Source organism: Syngnathus acus, chromosome 10 (genome assembly GCF_901709675.1).
Source record: "Syngnathus acus chromosome 10, fSynAcu1.2, whole genome shotgun sequence".
In the NCBI taxonomy this organism is placed as follows: domain Eukaryota; kingdom Metazoa; phylum Chordata; class Actinopteri; order Syngnathiformes; family Syngnathidae; genus Syngnathus; species Syngnathus acus.
Window position 1 is genome coordinate 26562451 of NC_051095.1, and position 14771 is coordinate 26577221.

A 14771-nucleotide genomic window follows, 5' to 3' on the forward strand; every position below is an offset into this window, starting at 1 on the left:
TAAATATTTTTTTCGCTAAAGAGGGGTTCGGTGAATGTGCATATAACCTCCAACAAGGTTAAGAACCACTGGTCTAACTGCATTGTTGCCACTGTTGCTTGAAAAACGTAACTTATAGGAAGGTACTTTGGTAATTACTTGAATTGACCAATTAATTGACTTTAAATAAATTAAAGTATCTAAGTTATAACAGATACTTTAATTCAATTCACAAAATCAAACAAATACGTATATTCAATGGAACAATTGACAACACAATTGCAGATGAGGAGTGCTAATTTTGAAGAAGATGGAGAACAATCTTGTTGGCTAGGATATGAATATTATGTGTTTGTATGTCTTTTTTTTCTTCCTTGTTTTTGTATTTACATGATGCAAATTGTGTGTGAGGGTCCAATCTCTGGACAATTATTGGTACAATGTTTGTTGTCAGTGTTGACAATAAAAGTAAATAAAAACAAAAAGCAAAAAAGTAAGTTTGATGACAAATTAGTTTATTAGTTATATACATCTGCCTCAACATAAAAATGACAAACAATTTTGCCCATAGTCAAAGTCAAAGTCTGCTTTATTGTCAATGCCTTCACATGTCAAGACACACAAAGAGATCGAAATTATGTTCCCACTATCCCACGGTGACAAGACATAGTACACAATATACATACAAGTAAACAACACAAAAAGGAAAAATAAGAAGGCACAAACAATGAATAAATAAGAGTGATGAATAAATAATAAATAAACAAATAACATAACAAATAAGAGGAGCAAAAATGGAGCAAGTGTGCATACAGCAGACAGTCAGAATATAGCGCAAAAGTACAGGACGCTACGCAGAACGGGGGAAAGAGTTCAGGATCCTAACAGCTTGGAGTATGAAGCTGTTGGTGAGTCTGGTGGTGCGGGAGCACAGGCTCCTGTACCTCTTCCCAGAGGGCAGAAGATCAAACAAAGAGTGAGCGGGGTGACTCACATCACTCACAATCGTGGTCGCCTTGCGGGTGAGATGGGAGGTGTAAATGTCCTTCGGGGAGGGGAGTGAAGCACCAATAATCTTGCCAGCCGTGTTCACTATGCGCTGCAGGGCCTTCATGTTGTATTCAGTGCAGCTACCACCCCAAACAGCGATACAACTGGAGAGGACGCTCTCAATGGTGCCACGGTAGAATGTAGTCATGACGGCCGGAGGAGCACTTGCTCGTCTGAGTTTCCGCAGGAAGTACAGGCGGCGCTCTGCTTTCTTTGCGAGTGTTGCGGTGTTGGTGGACCAGGAGAGGTCCTCACTGATGTGCACCCCAGGAATCTGGTGCCGCTCACTCTCTCCACCACAGCACCGTCGATGGTCAGTGGCAGGTGTTGGGTGTGACCCTTCCGGAAGTCAACAACAATCTCCTTGGTCTTGTTGACGTTCAGCAGGAGGTTGTTGTCCCTGCACCACGTGGCCAGAAGGTCGACCTCCGACCTGTATTGAAACTCGTCGCCCCCGGTGATGAGACCCACCAGAGTCGTGTCGTCGGCATATTTCAGCACGCGGTTGCTACTGTAAGTCGCAGTGCAGTCATGCGTCAGCAGGGTGAAGACCAGCGGACTGAGCACGCAGCCTTGGGGGGCCCCCGTGCTCAGCGTGATGCTGGCGGAGATTTTGTCGCCAACACGTACCACCTGAGGCCTCTGACAGAGGAAGACAGAGGAATTTCTGGGAAGCGCATTTTTAACAGTAAAAAAAAGTGACTTTTGTCTTTTCTTTGTCAGGGTCACTCGCATGAAGACTCTACATCACAAACAGTTGTATGCAAAGGTTTGGGCACCCCAGATTATTTTCAAGATTTTCCTTTATCAATCATTGGTTGTTCAGATCAGCAATTTCAGTTAAATATATGTATCATATAGCAGACAAATACAGTTATATTTGAGAAGTGAAATTAAGTTTATAGGATTTACAGAAAGTGTGCAATCATTACCTAAACAAAAGTAGCCAGGTGCATAAATTTGGGCACCCCAACAGAAAAATGACATCAATATTTAGTAGATCCTCCTTTTGCAGAAATAACAACCTCTAAACACTTCCTATTGCTTCCAATGAGAGTCTGGATTCTGGTTGAATGTATTTTGGACCATTCTTCTTGACAAAATATCTCCAGTTCAGTCAGGTTTGATGGTTTCCAAGCATGGACAGCCCCTTTAAATCACACCACAGATTTTCAATAATATTCAGGTCTGGGGACTGAGATGGCCATTCCAGAATGTTGTACTTGTTCCTCTGCATGAATGCCTTAGTAGATTTTGAGCAGTGTTTGTGGTTGTTGTCTTGTTGAGGTATCCAGCCCCTGCAGAACTTCAAGTTTGTCACTGATTCTTGAACATTGTTTGCAAGAATCTGCTGATATGGACTTGAATCCATGTGACCTTCAACTTTAACAAGATTGCCAGTACCTGCACTGGCCACACAGCCACACAGCAAGTGTTTGTCATGGAATGTTGTGTTCTTCTTCCTCTATGCATACCACCCCTTGTTATGTCCAAATAACTCAATTTTAGTTTCATCAGTCCATAGCACCTTATTCCAAAATGAAGCTCGCTTGTCCAAATGTGCTTTAGCATACCCCAAGCGACTCTATTTGTTGCATGTGCGCAGAAAAGACTTCTGCCGCATTTTGTGCGCTGAATAGTTGACAGTGTCACCATCTGCATGAAGACCATGTTATAGGTCTTTGGAGCTGCTCTGTGGGTTGATTTTGACTGTTCTCACCATCCTTCGCCTCTGCTTATCTGAGATTTTTCTTGGCATGCCACTCCGGGCCTTAACTAGAACTGTGCCTGTGGTATTCCATTTCCTCACTATGTTCATCACAGTGCAAACTGACAGCTGAAATCGCTGAGCTAGCTTTCCATGACGTTGAACAATCTTTATTTTCAGGTCATTAGTCAGTTGTTTTGAGGCTCCCATGTTGCCACTCTTCAGAGAAGATGCAAAAAGGAGAACAACTTGCAACTGGCCACCTTAAATACCTGTATTTCAGGGGTGTCCAAACTTTTTGCAAGGAAGGCCAGATTTGATAAAGTGAAGGGGCCCGGGGGCCAATAGTTTTTTTTGGACATTTTTTAATTACAAAAATTTCATGCAAATACACACTGTTATAAAACAAATATCATTGTCTCAATTGTCTATTTTTAAATGACAAAATAACCCCCTCCGTGAGTCGTCACCTTATCGTGGTGGAGGGGTTTGCGTGCCCCTATGATCCTAGGAGCCATGTTGTCTGGGGCTTCATGCCCCTGGTAGGGTCACCCATGACAAAAGGGTCCTAGGTGAGGGGCCAAGCAAAGCACGGCTCAGAAGACCCCTTATGATGAATAAAATATATGGACCTAGATTTCCCTCGCCCGGACGCGGGTCACCAGGGCCCCCTTCTGGAGCCAGGCCTGGAGGTGGGGCTAGAAGGCGAGCACCTGGTGGCCTTCGCCCATGGGGCCCGGCCGGGCAAAGCCCGAAAAGAAAACGTGGGTCCCCCTTCCCATGGGCTCACCACCTGTAGGAGGGGCCAAAGGGGTCAGGTACAAAGTGAGCTGGGCGGCGGCCAAAGGCAGGGACCTTGGCAGTCCGATCCCGGGCTGCAGAGGCTGGCTCTTGGGACATGGAATGTCACCTCTCTGGCTGGAAAGGAGCCCGAGCTGGTGTGTAAGGCAGAAAAGTTCCGACTAGACATAGTCGGACTTGCCTCCACACATAGTTTGGGCTCTGGTACAAGCCCTCTCAAGAGGGGCTGGACTCTCTTCCACTCTGGAGTTGCCCACGGTGAGAGGCGTCGAGCAGGTGTGGGCATACTTATTGCCCCCCGGCTGGGCGCCTGCACAGTGGGGTTCACCCCGGTGAACGAGAGGGTAGCCTCCCTCCGCCTTCGGGTGGGGGGACGGGTCCTGACTATTGTTTGTGTCTATGCACCAAACAGCAACTCAGAGTACCCACCCTTCTTAGAGTCCCTGGAGGAAGTGCTGGAGAGCGCTCCTTCTGGGGACTCCATCGTTCTACTGGGTGACTTTAATGCTCACGTGGGCAATGATAGTGAGACCTGGAAGGGCGTGATTGGGAGGAACGCCCCCCCCCGATCTGAACCCGAGCGGTGTTCTATTATTGGACTTCTGTGCTCAACCCGGATTTTCTATAATGAACATCATGTTCAAACATAAGGGTGTCCATTTGTGCACTTGGCACCAGGACACCCTAGGCCGCAGCTCGATGATCGACTTTGTAGTCGTGTCATCGGATTTGCGGCCGCATGTTTTAGACACTCGGATGAAGAGAGAGGCGGAGCTGTCAACTGATCACCACCTGGTGGTGGGTTGGCTCCGATGGTGGGGGAAGATGCCGGTCCGACCTGGCAGACCCAAACGCTCTGTGAGGGTCTGCTGGGAACGTCTGGCAGAATCCCCTGTCAGGAAGAGCTTCAACTCCCACCTCCGGCAGAGCTTTTCCCACGTCCCGGGGGAGGCGGGGTACATTGAGTCCGAGTGGACCATGTTCCATGCCTTCATTGTTGAGGCAGCCGACCGGAGCTGTGGCCGTAAGGTCGTTGGTGCCTGTCGTGGCGGCAATCCCTGAACCCGCTGGTGGACACCGGCGGTAAGGGATGCCATCAAGCTGAAGGAGTCCTATCGGGCCGTTTTGGCCTGCGGGACGCCGGAGGCAGCTGACAGGTACCGGATGGCCAAGCGGAACGCGGCTTCGGCGGTTGCTGAGGCAAAACCCGGGCGTGGGAGGAGTTTGCGAGGCCAGGAGAATGACTTCCGGACGGCTTCGATGGTCCACCGGACGGCTTCGATGGTCCACCGGACGGCTTCGATGGTCCACCATCCGGCGTCTCAGGAGGGGGAAGCAGGGCACCGTCAACACTGTTTACAGTGGGGATGGCGTGCTGCTGACCTCGACTCGGGACGTCATGAGTCAGTGGGAAGAATACTTCGAAGACCTCCTCAATTCCACCTACACGCCTTCCATTGTGGAAGCAGGGCCTGGAGACTCTGAGGCGGACTCTCCAATCTCTGGGGTTGAAGTCACTGAGGTAGTTAAAAAACTCCTCTGTGGCAGGGCCCCGGGGGTGGATGAGATCCGCCTGGGGTTCTTAAAGGCTCTGGATGTTGTGGGGCTGTCATGGCTGACACACCTCTACAACATTGCGTGGACATCGGGGATTGGCAGACTGGGGTGGTGGTTCCCCTCTTTAAGAAGGGGGATCGGAGGGTGTGTTCCAATTACAGGGGAATCACACTCCTCAGCCTCCCTGGTAAGATCTATTCAGGAGTGCTGGAGAGGAGGGTCCGTCGGGAAGTCAAACCTCAGATTCAGGAGGAGCAGTGTGGCTTTCGTCCTGGCCGTGGAACAGTGGACCAGCTCTACACCCTCGGCAGGATCCTCGAGGGTACATGGGAGTTCGCCCAACCAGTCCATATGTGTTTTGTGGACTTGGAGAAGGCGTTCAACCGTGTCCCTCGGGAGGTTCTGTGGAGGGTGCTTCGGGAGTACGGGGTGCCGAGCCAACTGATAAGGGGGGTTCGGTCCCTGTATCGCTGATGCCAGAGTTTGGTCTGCATTTACGGCGGTAAATCGGATTCGTTCCCAGTGAGGGTTGGACTCCGCCAAGGCTGCCCTTTGTCACCGATTCTGTTAATAATTTTTATGGACAGAATTTCTAGGCGCAGCCGAGGCGTTTAGGGGGTTTGGTTTGGGGACCTCAGCATCGCGTCTCTGCTTTTTGCAGACGACATGGTGCTGTTGGCTTCTTCAGGCCGTAATCTCCAGCTCTCACTGGAGCGGTTCGCAGCCGAGTGTGAAGCGCTCGGGATGAGGGTCAGCACCTCCAAATCCGAGTCTATGGTCCTCGGTCGGAAAGGGTGGAATGCTCTCTCCGGATCGGGGATGAGATCCTGCCCCAAGTGGAGGAGTTCAAGTATCTTAGGGTCTTGTTCACGAGTGAGGGCAGGATGGAGCGCGAGATCGACAGGCAGATCGGTGCAGCGTCGGCAGTTATGCGGACTCTGTACCGGTCCGTCGTGGTAAAGAGAGAGCTGAGCCAAAAGGCAAAGCTCTCGATTCACCGGTCGATCTATGCTCCTACCCTCACCTATGGTCACGAGGTATGGGTCGTGACCGAAAGAACGAGATCCAGGATACAAGCGGCCGAAATGAGTTTCTTCCGCAGGGTGTCCGGGCTCTCCCTTAGAGATAATATGAGAAGCTCGTGTAATACCTTTTTGTTTTTGACAGTGCTTACAGTAATTTAGATAATGGACCAATTCTAAGTTCGGACATATTTGTAGTGGTGATAGAATAAACAAAATAAATGACCACAGACCAAGGTTTGAATTGAACTGCCGGCTTATTTTAGTAGAGAAAATAGTTGACATACAATCTACAAACAATAGACATACAATTTACATTTAAACTCAACGTTAGTTGAAGAAAATAATTTCCCTTTCAGTTAAACTTTTCAGTTTAAAGAATTTCAGTTTCAACCCGGGTTGTTTTATTAATTCTAAGGTTCAATCTGTTTAGTTACCTCACTTTGTGTTGTTTGAATGACATTCAGGACAGGTAAGTAATTCGAAAGTAATAGTAAATCTAATTTGAGTTCAGTTAAAGGCACTTTTAAATTCCCACCATTTCACTGATTTTGTTCAAACCAATAAATATTTCAATAACACCATTCCAGCATCACATATATAGTTCACAAAAATAAAAGTGACAAAATGTACAAAACAATTCAGCAAAAGACTGAACGACTTTCGATATCCAAATGTCTCTATATCCCTTCAGTTGGCTTCTCCTGATTTTCCTGAATAGTCAGTCAATCCTTTCTGAATCCACTTCGGTGTAGCAGTGGAAAAAAATGGATAGATCCTACCAGGTTCGATGAACAACGTCCAGCAAGTGCTCTCCGCTCCTGCGTGAGAGACAATTCAAAGGCCTCTTTGGTGGCTCGCCATCTTGCGACTCACACAAGAAATCAGCTTCGTTATTAGTTCAGATGTTTCTGAAGCAACTCTCGTGAATCAAGTCCCGTTCCGCACTTAGTGCATCACCAAGGTGAAAAGAAGTTTGAAACAGAAAAGTAAGTCCATCAAATACAAAAAACGTTATATAATCCTGTTTCACGCTCTCTCTTCCCTTTAGTTTAACGTACTTATTTAGTATTTGTGCACCTTCGTCGTCATCCCAAAAAGAACGGCGGGAAAAAAAAAGTAGACTTCGCATTTTTGGTCACATGGGTCTTTTCATTACGTCATCATGTCTCCTTCAAAATAAAAGTGAATGTTCACACTTTTATCATTTTAACAAATACAAAACATTAATAAAATAATGAATTTGTATTGTTTTAATAATTTACATGCTTTTAATCTGTGTTGGTCTGTTTAGAAGATATTTACAATGTACTTTCTTTATGACTGTTGTTAGGGTTTGCAGAATATCTTCATCGTATGATTATGTTGGAATGTAACCTGTGATAATTTACCTAGCCTGTCCTGTCTTACCAAAAGTAGTAGACCAAAGTGCTAAGCTCTTTTCACCTGATTGACTAGCTGCAGAGGAAGCAATCAGAGTTGCTTTGTTTCCACAAAGTCGTAAAAGGCCCCCTGCTATGCTTTGATCAGCAGGGGAGCGGCTACACCCCATCCTGTGTTCCAACACCCCCACTTTCAACCCCACTGTGTTTCTTCTCAATAAATATGCACCTGATGAGGCCTGACTTCAGACTTCATTCGACCATCGCTGTAAGCACAGCGACGAGTGAACTCTCCGCCTGCAGGTGTTTGAAACGACTAACTTGTCTCCAGTGTGGTTCTTGCAAAATAAGTTAGAGTGAACACTACCCTAACAACTGTTTTTATTAACAGACTCTTATTTTACAAAGCTATGTTAACCTGGGTTACACTCGGTCATCCGGGAGAGACTCGGAGTAGAGCCGCTGCTCCTCCACGTTGAGAGGAGCCAGATGAGGTGGCTCGGGCATCTCATCAGGATGCCTCCTGGACGCCTCCCTGGGAGGGAACGCCTTGGGATCCCCCGGGATGAGCTGGATGAAGTGGCTGGGGAGAGGGAAGTCTGGGAGTCCCTCCTTAAGCTGCTGCCCCCGCGACCCGACCCCGGATAAGCGGAAGAAGATGGATGGATGGATGGATGACAAAATAACCAAATATAAGCCACTCAGGCAGATGTGAACAACTCTAAAAACACAAATTCTGCCTTTCATTCGTATCTGAAGAGTCAGATAACATTGAACAAAATACCTTGAATTTACATGAGTTTAAAATTATTTTTGCCTCATGAACATTTTAAACAGGAGTTATAAGTAACGCAAAATTAGCTGTTATTAAAACTTAAAACAAGTGAATTTTGCTCTTGTCATTTGCAATATCTTCCAGAAAGTAATAGTTTGTGTCACGTCTCTACAGGTTCATAACATCAACAGGACTAACATGGCCACTTCGTAATATTTAATATTAAGTAGTATTTACTTTCGATTTACTTTTGACTCACAGCCCCGCGTGAAGAATCACTGTGATGCCATTTCAGCTTGGAGCTGCTTCACTTCCTCAGCGCGGTCACTCCCTGTTAGCTTGTCGTATGTGTTAGCATGTTTAGTCTGATAGTGTCTCTTTAGGTTGAAATCTTTAAACAAGATCTTTACAAATTAGACAAACACAATTGCCTTGATTTTCAGTGAAGAAGTATTGTTGTCATCGTTTTAGCGATTGATTTGACCCACATGCAGAAAAACCAACTCAAACGTCCAGAATGAGTGAGGAGTGTTTATTGGAGGAGCTGCGGTGGAGGTAGAGCGGAATGATCGGAGCCAGGAGCACAGAGCGTGGCAGCAGTGGCGGAGTGTGAGGAGTTCAGCCAGGACGGGGTGGATCTTGGCGGTGATCGGTGGAGGTAATCTACAAGCAGGATGCACAAGATTTGGTCAGAGAATTCAACGTGGCAGTGGCGGAGCTCTTACTGCGAACCAGAGGACCTGAAGAACTTGGCATCGGAGAGCAAGGCGAGAACTATGAGCGAGGAGCTAGAGGCACAACCGTGGAGAAGATCACAACGAAGGGACACTCAGGCGACGAGCAGTTGACAGCTTGCTCCTTAAGAGCTCTCCTCTAACGAGCCTGATGAGTCGCACCTGGGCCCTCTGCACTCTGCTGTTCTGCTCACAGTTGCTCCCTGTGGACAAAAAAGGTACGCCACCCCGGACCCTGACAATTGTAATTCCCATTTCTCTTAAAAGCGACGGCCCTCAATGTCAACTTGTCTTGTTTTCTTTGCAGTCGCCATGGCAGAAATGAGAGAAGAGGGATGTTGCTGCCACCTTTTGGTAATAGAAGGAATTACAGTTTCAAGTTTCAGTATTTTTTTTATTCAGTTTGACATTGCAGGCGGGCCATAAATAATACATTATAAGACCGAAGCTGCGGGCCGTATGAAATCTGACTGGGGGCCAGATTTGGCGCACAGGCCGGACTTTGGACACATTGTACATGCCTGCCGTATTTGGAGATGCCTTGCTTTTCCTAATGCTATTAAAATGTCATGTTCTATGTATATGAAAGAAAGATTAATGATGGTGTGAAGAAATAAAATGTCATTCATTCATTTTGTAAAGATGAATGCTCAAAATACCTTCAACCAGAATCCAGAATCCAGAATCTCATTGGAAGCTATAGGAAGCGTTTAGAGGCTGTTATTTCTGTAAAAGGAGGGTTTTCCTGTTGGGGTGCCCATATTTATGCACCTGCCTACTTTTGTTCAAGTAATGATTGCACACTTTCTGCAAATCCTATAAACTTCATTTCATTTCTCAAATATCACAGTGTTTGTCGGCTATATGATATATTTAAATGAAATTGCTGATTCGAACAACCAACGATTTATAAAGGAAAATCTTGAAAATGATCAGGGGTGCCCAAACATTTGAATACGACTGAATGTCTAAGTCGAGGCCCGCGGGCTGGATTTGGCCTTGAATTAATTTTCTATGGCCCCCTGGATTCTAATGTTAACACTAGAACAGCGGTTGTTTTGCTCTACCACTAACAGCGGGGTGCGTCAATTGACGTTATTGCGCACGTCTTGTTTGCACGCACACCCCGAGAACGTAATTGTGTGAGGTTATCGTAGCGGAGTGACGAGTGTAATTGCATCATAATATAAACATGAAGAGAACAAAATCAACGTTGCATCAGCCTTCAAAAGAAAGTAAGCAGGCTGAAACGCCAGGCGACCCGTGTTCATCACAACAACAAGAACAATGCACCCGCCCACAGCGCTACACTGCCAAGCAGGCTCTCGAACATCTTCAGAACCAGCAGCGAAGACATCTCGACAAGCAGTGATACCGAAGAATATTTTCGAGCTCCGATGACGTCACATCACACTGAGAAGAAGGGGACGCGGTAGAAGTGGAGGCGGCACCCTCACACTGAGAAGAGGGGGACGCTATAGAAGTGGAGGAGGCACCCTCTGACAGAGAAGAAGGGGACGCTATAAAAGTGGTTGCTGTTCCAGTTAGTGCTCCACACAATGAAAGTAGGCTGGGATGTAAAGTTATCAGCAAAGATGGCACAGAGTGGGAAATATTAGGAGTAACAGCACCCCTTGGACGAATGCAGGTACAGAATGTATTTATAGCTAAAGCAGGTCCTACAAATTACACCAGAACTGTCCGAACACCTGTTGATGCATTCAGATTACTTGTTGATGAAAGCATGACTCGTCACAACAAGCGCTGCACTGTTGAGTACGCCCACACTTCTGATCCATTGTGGGATATATCAGATGATGAGCTTGAAGCATTTCTTAGGTTGCTATACTTGAGAGGGTGTATGAATGCCAATAACCTTCCACTAGATTTGCTGTGTTCAGACAAATACGGAAGCCTTTCGTCAAGCAATGCCTTGTGACCGGTTCAGAAGAGTAAAACAGTACCGCTTTGATGTCCGTTCCACTCGTGGAGAAAAGGTCAAGAAAGACTAATTTTGTTTGATGTCATAGGTTTTGGACAGATTTGTTGCAAACAGCCAGAATGCATATATTCCACAGGATTCACTGACAGTGGATGAACAGCTGTTTCCAACCAAAACTTGCTGTAGGTTCACTCAATATATGCCAAATAAAGTTTTGGATCCCAGCTGAAGTTGGAACAAAGTACTGCCTCAGTGTGAAGCCATATCTCGGGAAAGGATGAGCAGAGAGTCAACAGTTTGGGGACAGAGTGACTTGTCAGATAAAAGTGGGGTGTAGCCGCAAAAGAACTGTAACCATTTATGATGGTAGGTCCTGTATATGGAAAATGCATGGCTAAAATTTGCATGGCCTGCAAACATAAGGCTGTCTGATATCAGGGACAGGCACAAACATGCAAGTCTGTGACTGAAATGCTCGTGAACGAACTTTGTTACATGGATAACTATATTGTGCATGCTATCTTGTTCAATTGCGTCAATTGATGCATCTAGCTCAGTGGTTCTTAACCTGGGTTCGATTGAACCCTAGAGGTTCGGTGAGTCGGTCTCAGGGGTTCGACAGAGCCTCCACTGAGGAGGTCCAAACAAACCTGATTTCTTGTGTAAATTCTGATTTGCCAGTATGTAATTTGTTGTGAGTTCATGCATTGTGTTGGTTCTGTTCTTTGAACAAGGTGATGTTCATGCAAGGCTCATTTTGTGCACCAGTAAAAAACATCTATGTCTTGAATTTAAAAAAAAATATTTTCGGTGAATGCGCATATGAAACTGGTGGGGTTCGGTACTTCCAACAAGGTTAAGAACCACTGATCTATCTGTTCTAGGTACAAACTGCTGTATCATGCACACAACTAATGTAAATGTTTTGTCGTGGTTTTTCTACTAAGCATGGTAAATACCGTATTTTCACGACCATAAGGCGCTTTGGGTTATAGGGTGCATGCATGCCATGATTTACGGTAAACAAAAAACAAACAAACAAAAAACGTCACGGGAGCAAGAAAGTGAGTTTGGTTGTACTTTATTCTACTGTTTAACCATGTACTCTACTGTACTCACATTATTGTTAATCGATATTCATACGCAAATTCGTCCAAGTCCTCATCTTCTGTATCCAAATTACACAGTTGGGCAAGTTCGACATCTGACATGCCAATTTCCCTCGTCATTGTCTCGTCGTTGTCACGTTGCTCTTCGCCAATGATCCCGGCTTTCCAGGAAGCTTGAATTGTGCCTCGTAAGCATGTCTCTTTGTCTTTGCCATTTTAGAGGGTCCTAATGCTGTTTTCCTTGCACAAACGATTGTGTTTATTTATCAATGGCGGCGGAGGTACGTACTCTACGTGTTACGTGAACTCCTCTGATTGGTTTACCGCCCAATCTACGTAAAACGTAATGTCCTCTGATTGGTTCATCGGGTCTACATATTACGCCTGTTTATTACGTCTCTGTGTGGCGGAATCCATACAAAACAACTTTACAGACTTGCCCAAACGGTAGGATTTACTTATCAATGGCGACGGAGGTACGTACTTTGCACGGACGATAGTAATATTTACCAATGGCGGCGGAGGTTTGTATTCCTCTACGTGTCACATCTAGTCCTCTGATTGGCCTACCGCCCCGAACTACGTAAAACTTAGTGTCCTTTGATTGGTTCATTGGGTGCCTGTATATTACGTCTCTATGTGGCGGAAGCCACACAAAACAACTATACAGATTTGCACAAACGATAGTATTTATTTACCAATGGCGGCGAAGGTACGTACTCCTCTACGCGTTACGTCTAGTCCTCTGATTGTTTTTTGTTTTTTTGTCCCAATCTATGTACGTAAAACATAATGTCCTCTGATTGGTTCATCGCGTCTTCATATTGTGCCTGTATATTACGGAAGCCACACAAAACAACTTTACAGATTTGTGAATTTGGTCCACACAAAAGGCGCATCTTATTAAAACGGTAAATAAAAGTCAGTTTTTCTCAGATTTTTTCTACGAACGGGTATTAAGCAGTCATGACGAAAAGTTGTGATGCGCGTCAATTGACGCGTCCAGCTGTTCTATGGGGTTGATCTCAAATGACGTCACGTTCGCTCATAAATATTCAGCGGATGCGAAAGGTCGGACAAACGTAATGGCGACTACAGCTGCACGCATCATTTTGGAGGAGGATGACGTACCAGGGGTGAAACTCCAACATGGTCTTATTGCCAAACATAGTGTGGAACAACTCAAACGTTGGCTGACATGCAGAGGCCTCAAAGTTAGCAGGAAGAAAGCTGTTTTGGTCGAAAGGTAAGCTTTATTTTGCAATAGCTCTCTCACTGCTAAGTAACCTCGTGTTGCTGTTTTTCCTGAAAATGTATCGCCAAACATAGTGTGGAACAACTTAAACGTTGGCGGAGAGACCTTAAAGTCAGCTGAAGGAATGCTGTTTTAGTCGATGGGTAAACTTTGTGTGATAGCTCTCTCACTCATGTGAGGTCCTGCAAGCTAACCTTGTGTTGCTAACTTTCATGAATATTGAACATTTGGAAGTCACAACTTGTTTGTTATTATGCTATCAATATTATTAGATAATATTAGGAAGGCCCCTCCGTGAGTCGTCACATTACCGTGGTGGAGGGGTTTGCGTGCCCCTATGATCCTAGGAGCCATGTTGTCTGGGGCTTCATGCCCCTGGTAGGGTCACCCATGGCAAAAGGGTCCTAGGTGAGGAGCAGGTGTGGGCATACTTATTGCCCACCGGCTGGGCGCCTGCACATTGGGGGTCACCCCGGTGAACGAGAGGGTAGCCTCCCTCCGCCTTCGGGTGGGGGGACGGGTCCTGACTTGTGTCTATGCACCAAACGGCAGCTCAGAGTATCCACCCTTCTTGGAGTCCCTGGAGGAAGTGCTGGAGAGCGCTCCTTCTGGGGACTCCATCGTTCTACTGGGTGACTTCAATGCTCACGTGGGCAATGACAGTGAGACCTGGAAGGGCATGATTGGGAGGAACGGCCCCCCCGATCTGAACCCGAACGGTGTTCTATTGTTGGACTTATGTGCTCGACACGGATTTTCTATAATGAACACCATGTTCAAGCATAAGGGTGTCCATGTGTACAGTTGGCACCAGGACACCCTAGGCCACAGTTCGATGATCGACTTTGTAGTCGTGTCATCGGATTTGCGGCCGCATGTTTTGGACACTCGGGTGAAGAGAGGGGCGGAGCTGTCAACTGATCACCACCTGGTGGTGGGTTGGCTCTGATGGTGGGGGAAGATGCCGGTCCGACTTGGCAGACCCAAACGCTCTGTGGGGGTCTGCTGGGAACATCTGGCAGAATCCCCTGTCAGGAAGAGCTTCAACTCCCACCTCCGGCAGAGCTTTTCCCACGTCCCGGGGGAGGCGGGGGACATTGAGTCCGAGTGGACCATGTTCTGCGCCTCCATTGTTGAGGCAGCCGACCGGAGCTGTGGCCGTAAGGTCGTTAGTGCCTGTCGTGGTGGCAATCCCCGAACCCGCTGGTGGACACCGGCGGTAAGGGATGCTGTCAAGCTGAAGAAGGAGTCCTATCGGGCCGTTTTGGCCTGCGGGACGCGGGAGGCAGCTGACAGGTACCGGATGGCCAAGCGGAACGCGGCTTCGGCGGTTGCTGAGGCAAAAACCCGGGCGTGGGAGGAGTTTGGCGAGGCCATGGAAAATGACTTCCGGACGGCTTCGAGGAAATTCTGGTCCACCATCCGGCGTCTCAGGAGGAGGAAGCAGTGCACAGTCA

General features: G+C 46.8%; 1 protein-coding gene and 1 long non-coding RNA gene across 2 annotated transcripts in view; both read right to left on the reverse strand.

Moving 5' to 3' along the window:
• The window catches only part of tctn1 (tectonic family member 1), a 1200810-nt gene that overhangs the window by 314197 nt on the left and 871842 nt on the right, over positions 1-14771 (reverse strand). The gene's annotated exons all lie outside the window — the stretch shown is intronic.
• Positions 2389-14771, reverse strand: part of LOC119129586 — a 539655-nt gene continuing 527272 nt past the window's right edge. Inside the window, exon 3 of the long non-coding RNA XR_005099281.1 lies at positions 2389-2433. This is a non-coding gene — a long non-coding RNA (uncharacterized LOC119129586). The remainder of the gene's footprint in view (positions 2434-14771) is intronic.